This window comes from Ostrinia nubilalis, chromosome 2 (assembly GCF_963855985.1).
Source record: "Ostrinia nubilalis chromosome 2, ilOstNubi1.1, whole genome shotgun sequence".
Lineage (NCBI taxonomy): Eukaryota > Metazoa > Arthropoda > Insecta > Lepidoptera > Crambidae > Ostrinia > Ostrinia nubilalis.
In genome coordinates, this window is record NC_087089.1 from 1474421 (window position 1) to 1492813 (window position 18393).

The window sequence follows — 18393 nt, forward strand, 5'->3', positions numbered from 1 at the left end:
AAAACGTTAAAGTGCAAGTGTAAATTGCGTAAAAATCACATCTATAAACTAATGGTGCAAAGTGATGAACAGTGAAAAGCACAACTCAATTGGATTTCAGTGATTTTGGAACAAAATCTTGTGTAAACAAATCGTTAAAGTGCAAGTGCAATCAAAATAACTTCATACTACCGACCAAAACAGTGAAAATAAATGACACATTCCGTTCGTGACCTTTGAACTTTTACTCAGCAATCAAAAAATATGAACAATTTTGTGGACTATTGAATACACGCTATTTTTCGCCCATAAGCGTATACGTCGATTGGTGTCGGGGTATTAGAGGCCTGCCCAAAAGTGTGAGCGTTGCGGGTTCGAATCTACGCGTCAAGAATATTTTTGCATTTTTTTTTCTTCTCTTTCCTCTTCGAACATTATTGTTTCGTGTTTATTTTTTTTATTTTATTTTTAACATCATACAAATACTATAATGTCGGACCACAAGAAGAGTACGAAGCTTCAAAAGATGGTGAAATGCTCTAAGTGCAAAAACAAACGAGAAGAAAGAGACACAGTAATATGTTCACTGTGTAAGAAAATATATGACTTTGACTGTATTGGCCTTTCGGAAAAATTATACGAAATAATGAAACCTGAAAATAAATTAAAACTGAAATGCAACGTGTGTGCTCAGAAGTCAAGAATGATGAAGCCCGATATACCGGCCTCTTCAAGTACTAACACAGAAGTTTCCAACGTAACAAAAAGGAAAAAAACACAGACAATATCAAAAACGACAAGCATAACCAAAGAGGTACCTGAATATAACTCACAAGAAACTGTAATGTGCGACTCCTATGATTTTGATGACGAAGGCACTCCTGAAAATTCAGAAATTGACCGACTCTCAAGAAGCGAAGACTTCACGACAACTAACCTATACGACATAAAGGAACTTAACGAACAAATTGCTGACCTCAAAATAAACCTTATGACCACACAAAATGAATTAGAAAATACAATAATTGAAAATAACGACTTAAAAAACCAAATAGCTAAGCTCAGTAATGAAATAAAGGTACTAAAGGAAGTTTGTCAGGCGCCAATAGATGCAAATATTCTTACATCTGACTTCACCACCAATACGCCATCAAGAGAAAGACGTGGCAGACGATCAATATGTAATTCTCCAAGATCGGCAACGTCAACCCCATCCCACATGAAAGATGAAATAACGTCAGCAATGCGACGGAAAATTTGTGATCTGGGACATCAATTACGAAATGCTAAGGAAGAAATAAAAGTACTTCACCAACAAATTAAAGCACTGGAGGACAAACTTCTGGACACAAATTATGACAACTACTCAAAGGAAAATAATCAAGACAGCACCTACCTAGAAAACACATGCGACAGGAAGACATTATCGAGTAAAAACTTGACAAAAAGAAATTTAGCTCTAATTAGCACATTTAAATTTAACGTAAATTCTGTATCTAAACAGTTTGGAAATACTTTTAACTATTGTCACTACTGCAAGCCGGGAGCAGGTATCTTAGAGTTATTTTCTAACATTGAAGAAAAAGTAAAGAATTTTACAAATGCGGACTGTTGTGTTGTTTGCATTGGTGAAAAAGACTTTAAAGAATCAGGGGACAATAAGACATTAGTGTACTACATTTGTGATTTAATAAAGAAAATAGAATTATATACCAACATCATAATATGCGCACCTAGTTACATCTGCGGCAGTACGTTATTCAATTGTCGGGTAGAAAACTTCAATAATATGTTATATAGGGAAATGCAAACTCATGACCTTGGTACTCTGTATGATACTAATCTAAACTTAACTCTTCAAATGTTCTCATATAAAACTGGTAAACTTAATAGTCATGGACTTAACCATGTTTTATTAGAATTAAAACAACTAACTACATACTTGCCAAAGTGCACTGGTTACGGCATATTGACGAATAACACCACAATATCTGGAAATAATCGTTTGCATGTGAAGGGCTCAGGTCATACCTCTACACCCTTAGAAACAATACTTCCGTTAACGAAACCCACGACACAAAAGAAAACTACATTGTTAGACTACTTCTTGCCAGTAGAAAAACCTAATAAAGACAATAGTACAAAAAAGTTTTTTCGTGTTAAATAAAAGCGGGGGCTACCTTCGAGTATTTCATCAAAATATAGCGGGTATATTGGGTAAACAGGATATTGTACAAATAGCCTTAAACTCTCTACGAGACGATCAGCGGAAGGTCGATGTTTTGTGTTTCTCGGAAACATTTATAAAATCTGGAAACGAATCTAATCTAAGATTAAATGGCTTTACATTAGCAGATTGGTATTCTAGGTCTAAGGAAAGACGCGGGGGAGTATGCATACTTTGTAGAGAAAATATCAAATATAAGAAACTTGCATTTCCCAAAGAACTAAGTTCAGAATTTAATTTTGAATGTTGTGGTATAGAGATTCTGGGGCATCGCTGCATTATTGTTTGCTTGTATAGAATACCGAACAGCAATCCTTCGATCTTTCTCAATAAGCTAGAAATGTTATTAGATAAACTTCAAACTAAGACAAATAAGAAAATAATAATAGCAGGAGATTTTAACATTGATGTTCTGAAAGAGTCTCCATCACTGTGTGAGTATAGAAGAATAATACAGAATTATAATCTAAATTTACATATACTAAAGCCAACAAGGCGTAATGCATGTCTTGACCAAATTATCAGTAATGAGGCGAATGCTCTTGGCGAGGTTCTGCCTTTGGGTTTGTCAGACCATGAAACGGGTCAACTACTTACTATTCCGACTAGCCACAAAGAAGTGTCCCACAAGCCCCATTTCATCTTTAGGAGGGACTTTAGTTCTCAGAATATGGAAAAATTCTTAGACTGTATAAGTAACACCTCATGGTCAGACGTTCTTACTGAAAATGACTTAAATACAGCATTCGATAATTTCCATAAAACGTTTATATTATATTATAAATTATGCTTCCCAATTAACCGTATTAAGATCCAAAACAAAGGCAAACGCTCTTTCTGGATTTCAAAAGGCCTAAAAAATTCTGCAAAAACAAGTAGAAATTTAAGGTATAAATATTATAAAACAAAATGTTACACAGATAGGGTAAAATATCTAAGATATTCTAAACTGCTTAAAAAATGCATAATAACAGCTCAAAAATTATCAAATGAAAAATTTATTAGCAAAGCCAAAAACATTTGTACAGCTTCATGGAAAATTATTAATGAATTGACATCACAAAATCAAATCCTACATATTGACGAATATAAACTCCTACAAAATGACATTGAAATTGATAACCCACTTGACATCGCTAATGTATTCAACCATTATTTTATTGACATGACAAATATTGACGTACCTGACAGTATATATAAATATAATATAAAAGAAAATGATAGAAGCATATTTTTATTCCCTACTGATGATGACGAAATAATGAAAGTGATAAAGTCTCTAAACAATACTTTGTCAACTGGCTACGATTATATCGCAACGATAGTCATTAAGTATTGCTCTCATATTGTATCACCGCTACTGTCACATATAACAAACTTGTCGTTTTCTCATGGCGTATTCCCCGAAAAGTTAAAACATACGGTCATCAAACCCATACATAAAAAGGGTGATAAAAGAGATCCAGCACATTATCGACCGATTGCCTTAATACCCGTCCTGTCAAAAATTTTGGAAAGGGTTATGCATGGGAGACTAATGAATTTCTTAATAAAATACGATATATTATGTTCAGAACAAAGTGGTTTCCAAAAAGGAAAGTCCACGACTCTGGCTGCGTATAAACTAGTAAACAATATCATCGAAAACTTAAACTCAAAAACCAGCACCACAGCAATATTTTTTGACATGACGAGAGCTTTCGACTTCGTGTGCCATAAGTTGCTATTAAAAAAATGCGAACTATATGGTATACGGGGAATGGCTCTCAAATGGCTATCCAGTTATTTAATAAATCGCACTCAGCATGTTGAAATATCCGCTCTTGACTCTAACATGGAACAAGTAGTACACAAGTCTGATTTATTAAAGCCTAAAGGAGTTGGTGTACCGCAAGGTAGCATATTGGGTCCACTACTGTTTCTCCTATATATCAACGATCTTCCCCAAATAACTGAACATAAATGCTTTCTGTTTGCTGATGACTTATCGATCGTAATTCCAAATAATTCATCATTGGCATACAATGACGAAATTAATAGATGTGTCGACAATATAATTAAGTGGCTTGATGCGAATAATTTGAAAGTAAATATAAGTAAGACAAAATTCATTCAATTTTTGAATAGAAATGGTAAAAATAAAAAATTAAATGTGACATATAATAATACTAATTTGACGGAAACTGATGAGACTACTTTTTTAGGCTTAAGACTAGACAATCACCTCACTTGGAAACCACATATTAACTACATATGTCAAAAAATTAATCGCTTTAGATATGCACTCTGGAGACTAACGAAGCTAACCAACTTACAAACGGCTTTAAAAGCATATCACGGCTATGTAGCTTCCAATCTTAGATACGGAATTTTGTTGTGGGGTAACTCTATATCGATACAAAAAGCATTTATTGCTCAAAAGCAGTGTATTCGAGCAATCACAAATGTACCTCCCCTAACAACATGCAAGCCTTTATTTAAGGAACTAAATTTACTATCCCTTCCCTCTATGTACATTTTCGAAGCATGCATTTTTGTTAAAAAAAATCAGGATTTATTTATAAAAAAGAGAGATGTATGTAATTTTAGAACAAGATACCCTAATAAGTTAATTCTGCCACATATTAAAACAGATATTTGTAAGAGAAACAGTCATTCAATGGTAGCTAGAATATATAACAAACTACCATCCAATATTGTTGCATTACCTACAAATAAATTTAAAGGTCAATTGTTTAAATGGCTAGTTGATAAATGTTATTATTCAGTGTCTGAGTACTTGGAAGACAAAAACTAATATTATAATGAGTTGGAATGTGAATTCTTATGTATTTTATTGTATTTAATTTGAATTGTATTGTATTGACTTATATTATAATTTGACATTTTAATATTAATTCGATACCATAAAATATTTGTATGCCAGTAATGGTAAATGTGTTTGTACTTTTTTCCATATTAATTGTCATCATTTTTACCCACATTTTTACAAATAAAGTGATTTGATTTGATTTGATTTGATTATAGTTTCATGCCTCGCAGCTCTATTTGTAGTCTCTTAAGTTTTTTAATGTTAATTGGTATGTCTGGCGTGTTGCCTAGCTACTTATTCAAATGACCATGATTTAGAATTATTCTTGTACAGTCGCGGAATGAAAAGGTTCGTCACCTTAGTGTCGGTTTTCGCTTGCACTAGGTACTGTAAGAGTCAAACCTGCCAACATAACCGTGCAAGAAACATTGCTGCTAACATTTAAATAAATATGACGTTTGCTAACGAATAAGGTTTTGCTTGTTTATTTTTCTATCCCATCAGTGCAATAATGTTACAAAATGTAGTTTTTTTTATTTAATAGATAATGGCAGGTTGAACCAACAAGAAGGTTTTAGTTTATCAATCATAATAATCTTCTTGACAAGTTAAATCGTCAAACAACTTTCATCTGAATAATTTTGAACTTTACTGACGAACAGTTAAAGATTATTTTCTCTAACTCGAGATTATTCTGTAACATAGTTTCAAAAGGTAATATGTGCTCGCGATTCGTTGAAGGAATCAATTTGAAAACTGACGAACCTTTTCATTCCGTGACTGTACATACCATAGTTATGATTAAGTACTCACGTACGATAAATTCCTTATTTTTGTAAGTACATAAATTAAACTAGCTACGAAGAAAACATAAATAGGCAAGAAAAGTGACTCTTTATAATTTTTATTAAACTATGTAGTCAAATAGTCATCACAGTATTTGCATGGAGTAGGTAGATATAGCAATAAAGGTATATTGAAGACAGGGACATGATGTTAACTGCAGATGCACTGGTCTTCACAACACAACGTTTTTAGAAATGATTATAGGGACAGTCAAATAAAAGCCCTAATTCACAAAACGATTACGATAATCGGTTCACATGTCTTTCTCACTCGCCTACGGATGCTGGCAGGAGTGAGAGAGAAGGGATGACAGCTGAGCAGATGTCGCGTGCGCGTGAGTTGACGCACACCTGCCGACGCCTCCCCTTGCCTGATATGGCAATGCGAGGGTTTATCACAATGGTATTTGCAATAAAGTTCAATTTGCTCTAATTCCTATAATCTAATAAATAATGGAGATGTTTTGTAAATGATTATTATTATTACGTCGTACTCGTCTTACTCTGCTCGTAGAGTCAAATAGGGTCACAATCATGATGGTACATTTCACGAATCATGCCTTAATCGGGCTAAAAGCTTAGCAGGCCGTGTGAAACACAGGATCACTCTAGACGAAATCAGACTGATTCTAGCCTGTAATATCCCAAACATTCAAACAGCACCATTAATCAAATTTAGGAATTAATCCCAGGACCTCCAGATTGAAAGAGTCCAACTCTACCCTTTTTTACTAACTTTTACTCTACCTTGGATTTTTCTATTTTTCACTCTATTAATCTCACACTCATTACCATGAGGTAGAGATATTGTAACATCAAAAATACTTGCGCCTCACAATTTATGTCATCGCAAGAACCAAAGGCCTATAAGAACAATGTACCACGTAATTGTCCATTGCAGTGCCTACTGCATCGCGACATGCAATCAGTTGCATCTACCTGCGCGTCCTGTTGCACAATGGTTTGGAAACAGTCGCCATAAGCTGTTGTTTAAGGTGAGACCACACTGTGTGAGCGATCAATCATCGTCATCATCATCGAACGAACGAACGAACGACCTCAAATGAAAATTTAGGCATGTATTTAAATTTTTAAACAATGCTCAAAGCTGAATCTACACATTCAAGTCTTTTTCTTTGACCTTTAAAAAACTTTCCTTTAAACACTGTCTTGACAAAATCTATACCTGCTTGAATTTCCTATAACAATTCGGCGCTAACAGGTGAGTAGGATTACGATATCCTTTATAGCTAAGGATTCATAATATACTTTCAAAGCTGCTTTGCTGCTTCAAGCAATTTGCTGAGCCCTTATTGATATTTTATGTCATCAAGTATTAGCAAATATACTGAATCCTGGCCTACCATGGAATATTTCACGCTTGGCTATGCAATCGCAATGTAGCCTTACCCTTACCGAAGAATACTGTAGCCAGTCCTACAGAAAGGCTTCGAAGTTAATGCTATAAGAATAGAGTCTAAAATAAGAAACCTTACCATTGCATGGGTTTCCATTGTTATGCAAGGTGCATTTAATGAATTATTAGCGCGTCGTCAGGCCATCCATCATAAAATTATATCGCGTTGATAACACCATGGTGTAGTATGTCGCAGTTTCGTACATGGTGATGATAGAGTTTGATAAAAACCCGCATGTCGCTGAAATGATTGGTCATACACATATTTTAAAAGTATCCTTATAGTCATCAAGGCATTTAGTCTCCACTGCAAGATGATGACCCTGCCTTATATACCAGAAGCAAATGGAAGATTTGGCCGTAGGTGGTGAGGAGACCAGATGATTTTAAAAGTATATGTTTTTTTGTTTTTTTTTTTTATGTGACAGGAGGCAAACGAGCAGACGGATCACCTGATGGTAAGTGATTACCGTCGCCCATAGACACCCGCAGTCCCAGGGGCGTTACAGGTGCGTTGCCGGCCTTTAAGGTGAAGAATGTGAAGATACGGTGAAGGTATGAAGTTAGTTTTAGCAAGAAACATGAACAATTTAGAAACACGTGTAACCTAAAGAACTTCTTGAATATTTAGGTGCCATATGTATTTAGGGTCACAATAAAAACAACATTAATCATCCGAATATAAATAGACCAAACAAAATTAAAATTTAAACTGGATGTTGCGATACTAGTTATAGTTATTTAAGAATAACAATTAACCAAACGAGATACAAGAGCCCCAGCCATTAGCGAACAAAAGAGGAAGTCATTGAACTGGTTCAGAACAGGTCCTAATATCGCGATGATGATTTATGGCAGACGTTTGTCTACTATACTTTGTGGTCTTGATTGATATGTGTAAAAAAACAATTGAATGTGATTGGAAGCCAGACGGAGTATAAAGTTAGGTATAAAATTCGCAGCGCAATGAAATGATTATTAAGGTTGAGTTGCACCATCTTACTTTAACTTTGACAAACGTCAAAAATCTGTCAAACTCCATACAAAAAGCACCGGTTATCGTTATAGTTACGGTCAAAGTTTGGTGGTGCAACTCAGTCTAAGTTTTTGGAGACATCTTTTTGGTGGCGCAAGCAGGGATCCAACATTCTCCTGAAGGTGATCGAAGAAAGTGGATAGCCTCATTCTATATGCATGTAGGTGTGCATCGGCAGTAACCTTACTTAATGTAACGTCATATTTTATTTGTTGGCGTGTTATACCACTAATGAACTAACAAAAATATAGAGGCACGATCAAAATTGATATCCACGAATTGCTCTACCTACTAAAGCTGAATGTATAAGATTAAACTGATGAAATGTAGATGTATTAATGCATGTGGGGCAAAACTAACAAACGTTATAGCAGAGGAACATTTTGAATTCTGTAAAAGTTTTGTATGAACAGACCGAGGTGGAGTCTCTTATTGTTGGAGGCCAAGACTCACTTTGGGTCGCTGCACCAGTTTAGTTAGTTATGGTGCTTGTTATCTATCAAAATGTGTATAAAACTTTGAATTTCACAGCAGCTTTAGTGCGTATAAAAAGTAATGGTTGTGCTTTAAGCTCGCTCGTACTTTAACAGCATTTATTCAAGTGGAAAGGTAAACGATCCATTAGTGGGAACATAACACACAATAATTGGTCCTAAATCAAAAGCCTGTTACAACTAATCTAATAATGGCTTCGAATGCTGTTATCGAAACATAAGTGTTATGATAAGTAGAATAAGTGGGATAATTGCAAGTACAGATGACAGCACATCACGACTGTAAATTTTTGTTGCAAATTCGCCCCTATTACAACGGAATAAAAGACCTTAGTGTTTAGCTTGGTGCTATCGTCTGACAGTCTGCATCAAATAGTTCGTGGCTCCGAAAGTGGCCAATAAGTTGACAATACAACCTTACCGTGCATTGTGGAAAACCTTGGAGGAGGCCTTTGTCCAGCAGTGGACGTCATTTGGCTGAAACGAACGAACGAACGAACAACCTTATTCAAATTCAAATATTTTATTCAGTACATAGGCCAGGGCACCTATATATATGTATACGTCCTAAATATACATAGCTTGCCCTACCACCACTTCGGGACAACATACGGGCTGGTGCTGAGAAGAAGTGGCGGAAGAAACTCAGAGTCACACCTTATTCCTTACCATCAGGTGATCCGTCTGCTCGTTTGCCTCCTGTCACATAAAAAAATCTTTCGTCTTCTTCATTGTCCTAGCCATTTCCCATTATTTGGGATCGGCTCTCCTCGTTCTGCATCACCAGGAGTCTGCCCTGGGTTGTCGAAACATTTGACAACACAACCTTATTCAAGACGTGTTTCTTTTTGGCCACTTTGGCTGTCGAACTATTTGAAGCTGACTGTACATCATCATATCGATATGAAAGACAAAAACGCGCTGTTGGGATCACTTGAACTAAGCACCATAAGTCTGCCAGATGTTTTTTCCTGACGCTGTTTTTGCACGCATCCTGCTTTTGGCAAGTTTAAAATTATACCTTATCACTTTGGAGCATGTAATATTTTTATTTGTACTTTCTATGATCCTTCAATTTTGGTCAAAGCATCGCAGTGTTTAGACAGCAGCTCGATTAAATCAAATTAAATTTTAATAACGTACTAATAGGTATCGTTTTTGAAAGCAGACTTTTTGTGGCACTCTTATTTTGTATAATGTAATCAAAGCTATTCTGACGTTGGCTGACTTCTAAGAATTGGGCTATATTGTATTGATCGCGTGCGTGGTTTTTCCATGTTTGAGTAATGGAAGGGCCGGACGAATGTATTGACATTTATGTGAGTGCTTTTCCCGAGGGTTTGGGGAGGGCAGCACTCCTAGAAAGGGATATTACAACATAGTTTTAACTTGATTAATGCAGTTGTAGATTCCGTTTATGCAGTTACTAGAATTTAAATTATTGAATTGTAAAATTGTATGGTTTATATCAGTGTTTTACAACCTGTTGGTCACGACCCCCTGGGGGGTCGCCAAGTCTCTATAAAAGGGTTGCGAGAGGTTCTAAAATCTACCTCAGTAATAAAAACAGTAAAGTTATAAAGATAGATTTATCCAATATCTAATTATGCAAATGCATAAATGTTGTATGGATTGAAATATTCGGTTCCTACAACATCTTTGTAACATTATAAAAATGCTTGTGTATATTAGGGGGGGCGTGTCATGGAAAAGGTTGAAAAACACTGGTTTATATGTATAACTGGTATAACTAAGTAGATTAAAAATATTCTGAAAGCACTGCCTGTATTTATTTTAGTGCTTCAACTCAGAACTTTTATTGTCCCCAGCAGTGCTGCAATGAAAGCATTACCTAATGTTACAATTAAAAATAACTGTTACAAACGTAAAGGAGCAAAGTATTAGATGTTTACTCAGATTTTTTTATGCACAACATGTAGAAAAACGATACAAAATGCCAAGCGTTTAATTTCGCCCGAATTCCCGTAACTCAGTCGGTGTCAAGTGGCGGCTTCCGAAAACTGGTCATTCGCAAATTAGCCTCTCATTAATTGGAAAGCCACATGTGCTGAAGTGAAAAAGAACTTAGCACGTGTACGTTGAATACCACCCAATGATTGACCCAAAAAAAGTTTATTTCTTCAGCTTTGCCTTGTGATAGTGACTTAGAAATAAAAGGGATATTTGAAATTCCTGGAAGTTTTAAAAAAAGTCGAATAAAAACCTTTATTTCCAAACCTATGTCGTAAAAACATCTTCTCTGGGTATGTAGTATCAAGGACTAGGTAAAGTATTTTTTATTTTGCTGAACGTTTCACTAAATCATTAGTTTTTGTATGAAAGGGTAACAAATATCCTTACGAACATTCAGATTTCTTTCAGACTTTCAGACACACGGTTTGTAGTGAACTTGATAGGTACTCGCAATATCCACAATTAAACTTTGAACTTACTTAAAGCCTCAAGACTGTTTTCTTCCGCACCTGTCACGCCCACCAAGGATGCGCGAACGCAGGCGTGACGAAGGATGCGCGTGTCAAGGCGAGCGCGTGGCGCTAACAGGTTGCACTGCATCTCATTCATTGCATTGTGACCTTAATATGTAAACTTGGCGAACTAGTATTTTGTACAGACGACATATGAAGCCAAACATTATGGCATCTATGTCGTTATAATAAGAGCTTTTTTGCAATTTATAGTTTAATGTGCTGTTGTTTTCTGTACTCCTTTATTACAAACTGGCATCGTACTCGTTAACATTGTCATCATCAGATAAGTACTGTACGAATCGAATGAGTTTCTTGCGCTGCTTCTTCTCAGCATAATGTTGCATAGATAGACGACATCTTACCAAGCTATGAAGCTTAACATTGTAGCATCTCATGTCGTTAAAATAACAGGGTTTTGCAACAAAATTGTTAAGTAGGATTTGCTGTCGTCTGCCCTTCTTTATTACAAACTGTTAACATTGTAATCATTAAGTAGGTACTGTAAGTAGTGATTTAGTTTCTTACGTTACTTCTTCTCAGCACTGGTCCACATTGTCCCGGGGTAATAGTAGAGAAATTTAGGCCTATGTATTATCGGCCACAGTTTTAACTATCCATTTCCGTTTTTGCTCTCGCTCTCATCAAATGGTGATTTTTTGCGATAGAACGAGCCGACATGACCGGCAATGGGTAGTTAACACTGTATGTATACTAGAATTTATTGTAGAGTTACTTTTTGACACTTTAATAGCGGCTCAATTTTCAATTATAAATTTGTCATTGCATATTGATAGTATCAGGTCAAAATACCAAGCACCGTTTTAAGCAGGACTAATTAAATATTTTGGCGTAAGCCATGTCCCGACTTCCAAAGTAGCTTGGCAGGTGTACCGTTATGGCGACAAAAACGACCAGCTTAAAACTGGATCGACTGCGAGAATGACGGCAGACACTATGACAGATATACTTGTATTGACGAACGGCTTATCAAGGGAAACGTGACATTTTATGTATTTTAATAGGTGTGTGATTTTCCAACAAAACGTAATAGAGGCTGACAATAGTGACTGAGTTTCTTGCGCTGCTTCTTCTCAGCACTGGCCCATTTATAGTCCCGAAGCAGTGGTAGGTTTAATATTGGGACGTGTAAAAAGTTAGTTTTATGAGTTTTAATTGATGAATGCTGTGAACTAACTTATCAAGAAGTAGGTAGAACACCCAACATAATATTCACTCTACATAACTACGATAAGACAGTCTGGTCATTACAAAATTAGACTAAAACTATTTTTCTAAGATGTCTTGCTCTATGTCTATTTTATTAGCTTTACTTGCCGGTTTAATTTATTGGATTTTATTAAACCCTTCAGACAGTATCATCGAGATGGCTTGCAATAAAATTACAAGTACCTAGAAAAGGATACTAAAGTATAGGCAACTTTAAATAAGTTCAAGTAAACCACTCGACAGCGTACTTGAAAAGATAAGAAAGACAAACACAACAGTCAGTAGGTAGTTAAGTAAACGCTAAAAGGAACCGTCAGGATAAGACGCTGTTGGCTTTTAATAATATGTGTGATCTTTAGAAATATCTAGGAAGAACATTAATTAAAAAACATTTGTGTAAATATTACATAGAAATGAGTGGTGATTTTGGTTTTAAAATATCAAAATGCAAATTTTCCCAACGCCTTTATACTTATGATCTATAAATCAATATCATCATAATTAATTATGTCTAGACGTTTAATATTTTAATGTGCTAATAAGATATATTTTGACATTAAATTCTAGTCAGAAAATACATTAATTAACTAATCAGAAATCATAAACACTAAAAATCAAGGAAATATAACAACGACCTTGGGATTAGCATAATATTTGAATACACCTGCCATCAAAACGTTTTTAAAGCAATTTGGTTAACATTTCCATAATAATAGAGATCAAACTCCTATGCAGCAATTAGTGAGGTCAACCATACGTGAAGATGATAGTGATCTTGACATAAACAAATATAGCACAAGTAAGTCTTTAGTGAATATTAATTGACAATTGAGGCGCAATTCTTTCATTCATCCATCATTTACCAGTGATGACTTACGAGTATGGTTCGGAAACGTTGCCTCTCACTATAATTCTTATACAGAAGCTCAGCGTGCTATAGAGAGGGCTATGTTCGGTGTTTCTTTACGAAATCGCATCAGAAATGAGGAGATCCGTAAACGAACTAAAGTCGCTGACATAGCCCGACGGATTAGCATGCTGAAGTGGCAATGGGCAGGGCACATAGTACGCAGAACAGTGGACGTCCTATGTCTGAAATGATGGATCATCATCATCATCATCATCATCTCAGCCATAGGACATCCACTGCTGAACATAGGCCTTCCCCAATGATTTCCATGTTGACTGGTTGGTAGCGGCCTGCATCCAGCGCCTTCCCGCTACCTTTATGAGGTCATCGGTCCACCTTGTGGGTGGACGTCCTATCTGCGCTTTCCGGTACGTGGCCTCTACTCCAGAACCTTGCTGCCCCATCGGCCGTCAGTTCTGCGTACTATGTGCCCTGTCCACGACTTTAATTCTTTCTATATCTGAATATAGTGCAAGTTCAATTTGAAGGAAAAAAATTATTTATGGTATTTAATGAAAATTATTTATTTATTTCATTAACAATCATACCTCTAACATTACAGGTTACCCCAATGCGATAGAGTAGATTAATTAGTATAATCTAGTAATAATTAAAATTGGCGGTTATTATCACCTATGGTTATTATATCACTATAACCGCAAAATAATATGAACTACCTAATAACATTGAAATAATTATTGTAAAAACAAAAAACCCTACTGCGTAAAAATTAATAGAAAAGATAGAAATAAGACAACTTTCACAAAATGCAGACGGAGGCATCAATGACTAGTTCTTTTGTTAGTGATTATTGTATCCCAAGTTACGAGTAGAAATGGAATTTTATCGCATTTTAATTTACCCGCCAAATGCTATCCGCACCTGTACAGCTTTGATCTTAACTCCCTTTCATACAAAAACATCTCCCACCTGGCAAGATGCTATCCAGGTGGCAGGAAACACCGACACAATGTGGATGCTGTTTGCAAAGTGCTCTACAATTGTTTTGTAAACAAGGCAACTGAACGACAGGATAGGTAGATAGACTCGTTAGCATTATCTTAAGTGGCTGTACAGAATTATTAAAAGAAGGAAACTCATGTACAGGTGGTATTAACCCCAAAGTAGATGAAAAGTTATATTATTATTATTTTTAAACATATTTAAATTAGAATGCAAAGGACTAACTGTGACGAGTTTTAGGCTTTTAGTAGCTGATGATGAGTGACAAATTATTTTTTAAAATAGTCCTTAGATATTATTATCTTACAGTCGGAAGCCAAAACTTTGAGTCGCTGCGCCAGCTTAGTAAATAAGTATAAGTATTAATACTCAATACTTTATTGCATTTCACAGTGTAGATAAGGTCTTATATTTATTTATTTTCTAGAGTGCACTTTGTATTGTCTTATAAATAATATGTAAATAGTGAGATTAAATCAATGCACGTGTTCTATAGGATATATTATAGTGCTCTTTTGTTCTGTGAGGTTTGTATAAAATAATTAATTCCGCATGAAGGCTCTACATGAGCAATTTCGGCGAAACCTTGCGCAAACGCGGATAAAATTACGAATTATATTTCCGCTAAACGCGAAAAGTGAGTCAACCCACCTGTCACACTTCCAAAAGTTCCAAGAACGTTGTAACAGTTTCGGATCGATGCTAAACTGCATAACGGTATCTTAAACTATTGTAACTACGTAGTACGATTGCGCAGAATTGCGACATGGTAACAAAAGGGTATGTACCAAAACCAGAAAAGTGCCAGTTACTTCAGTTCCGCAAAAAACTTAACCATTACTGGCCAACCCTTCATAACCAGTCCAGCTTTAAATAGAAACCATGCGATGTACAGGAAATAGTAAAGGTTGTTACGCAACCGAGCATTGAACGTTGGCCAATGACCGGGCACAAAAAATTACTGGTCAGGTACTCTTACGATACCACTGTCACGATTTATGATTTTTTTCGCTACGGTCCACTGGATAATGCTGAAAGTAATTCGGAAAAAACTAGTTGAACTAATAGGAGATAGTTGTTGAAGTTTCTGATTTGGCATAAAAAGCTTGGGATGAAATGGAGGCGAGAGGAACAAAAACATTTCAGTAACTGAGATCGTTACTCATACTCAAATTCTTCTATAATTATGTATTTATTTAACACCATTGACTTCACCCCGTATATTTACGGATTGTAACATAAGCGTGATTAGCTAATATAATTATACCTTTGATGGTGTTAGTGATGATTCAAATCAGATTGAAGACATGCTTCTACCATAAATGCAGTATTCAACGACTAGTGTATTTATACCCAGCGGAAAACTGATAAAAATCTAGTTCCATTATTTAGATTATACTCGTATCTCATCTAACTATTAATTTTAAAGCCTGTGATGGTAATAAGATGTTATAAAGAAATAATACAACTGCAACACATTTACTTGAAGATACTTATCTTTTCATATTATTATAACAACTTCTATTTATAAACGACATGACAGTAAAAAATACAAGATTCTTATAATTAGATCCTTAGAGGTTACGACCATCAACATGGATAATGGAATGTTTTATAAAATACTTGACAGCTGTTGCGAATTAGAAGAACTATAAAATAAGACTGAAATATATTAATGTACAGAGCTGAGTGACATCAAACAAGGTAGACATCCAAATACAGGTCTCATTCATTTAATAGAGCCTAATTTTTCAGTTCATAGAGCCAATTAAGCAGTTTGCAATTGTCGCTTGCGCAGGCGTGACCACCAAACCCAGTGACGGTTCAGATTTTAGGTCAAATGTCAGAGATCAATGTCCACAACAATCCAATTTAATCGATAAAAGACACAGATCCACTGAATCAACCAAATCGAAATGTCGAAGTAGATCTTCGCCAAATATTTTAAGTTTATGCGAGAATATAACCCGAAACAAATCTAAAACAATGGTATCGACCGTTACCATAACAATTTCATTGATGAGATATAAACTGTTTAAGATATAATATATCCCTTTCAGTTGAATGAAGAAAACGACACCTACTGCCAAACTGTGTATGAAACTAACACGATAAACTTGCTTTAACATACACTTTAAATTCTTCTGATTTCCAAATAGATAAGAATTTTTGTATTCAAATTCAAAACGCAAGAAACTGCGCGTCCAAACCGCATAACTAAGAAATCCAAGACGCCGACGCACTCACGCGCACCGCCCGCGTGCCGAATGGGAATCAAAGCAACGAACCCGCATCTACCACGCAACTCAAACACGACAGTTGCCCACGAAATTGCTGTCACATTCACCTTTATTCTAAAGAAATAAGCACTTCAAAAGCGATTGGACAGCGACAAGTCGTGACTGTCGTGATCGTGGTAAAGGTGGGGACATTATGAACCCACCTCACACAGTAGGGGCCGATTCCCAGTAGCCACTCGGCATTGTGAATACAAATGCACTCCCCATGGTGTGAATGCCATGGGACATTTGCAGGCACGACGATTTTACACGTACTGGTAATTGGCTTTCATTATGAGACTTGAAGGGCTAAATTGAATGCTTAAACTTTTGCGGGGTTATTGAAAAACAAAAACCACTTAGTATAATGCATGTTTCATAAAAAGCTCCAAGTACACGGATGCAGTATGAACTTTTAAGATGATGTAGATTTATGAAAAAAACTAGTCTCTTTAGATTTATGCTTTAATAAATTAATCATAACCGGGATCTGGAAAAGTTTATGGATAGTTTGATAAGCGTTCTCTTTTTGTTTTTGTAACTGTTTTGTAAAACTGGAAAGTCCCACGTATGTTTATCAGTTTCGGGTATACGCTACTATTAAGTGCATACTAAAAGCTCTAATTAGCTTTCTCTTTTCATCGCACCAGTCAATTCATACGAGAAAACAATGAGCTTTACTATATGCGTTGGAATCATTGAAATACCTAAAGGACATTGTCAGAAACGGCCTCAGATTCCTGGGCACAGCAGTAAAGTATCAAAATTGATCTCTTACTTTTTGAATACATAAATATTAATTAGATTGTAATGGACACTTGAGGATTAGAAAATGAAATAATAAAAGTCTTTTATATGTATTCCATAATACTATGACGACATCCGGACATTTTAGGGCGTGGCCTGCTCCATATCCTATGAAGTTCCATAATTTGTGTCGATAAAATCTATGTAAAATCGGCACAAGGCAATGCCGTACTTCATTGTTAGGAATCCACGTAATAGTGATGTTGATTGCGGTCATCATAGACAATAAGATACCGATCTTGTAAATAAAATAAATCGTCCAAATTGCTACAGTATGACTAGATTTTAATTAAAAGTTAAAAATATATTGCACGATACTACAAGAAGCTATCTAATGTGTCCAACTGGTCTAAAAGGTCATGAATAAAATAAAAAGAATTGTGATCATAATACTGATATTGACAATGACATAAATATGGGATCATCTTTAATATATCTGTAACAGTTTCAAAATCCGATGAAAAATCCAATGCCGCTTAAAGTGAGAGAAATGTCTAAAGTTCTAATAGAATTGAAAGTTTTATTCACTCAAAATGCTTATAACAATAATTGGTAATACATTTCAAATATTAAGTACCTACCTACCTTTATAATGTATCGATAGAACCAAAATGATGTCCTCTCAGTTTGGAAAGGGAAAACCCAGGATTGGGGGAGCGCTCCAGGCAATTTTCAGAACATTTCATAGGTGGTAGTAAATAATATTTATTTTATTATTAAAATTGAATATTTTGATATTGATAAAATTGAATATACCTTTCGATTCAAATACCGAATATTTTTCAATCGATAAAAAATATCGAGAATTGTTAATAATATTCAATTAAAAGTTGTTCAATCCCTAGTCATGCATAGACTAAGACGGTAACCATGGAGATAGTTAGTTTGGTAAGTCACGTGTTAAATGT

At 35.4% G+C, this 18393-nt stretch overlaps 1 protein-coding gene across 1 annotated transcript in view; it reads right to left on the reverse strand.

Annotated features, from left to right (window-relative positions):
• Nucleotides 1-18393, reverse strand: part of LOC135079380 (innexin inx1) — a 67141-nt gene that overhangs the window by 13221 nt on the left and 35527 nt on the right. The window lies entirely within an intron of this gene.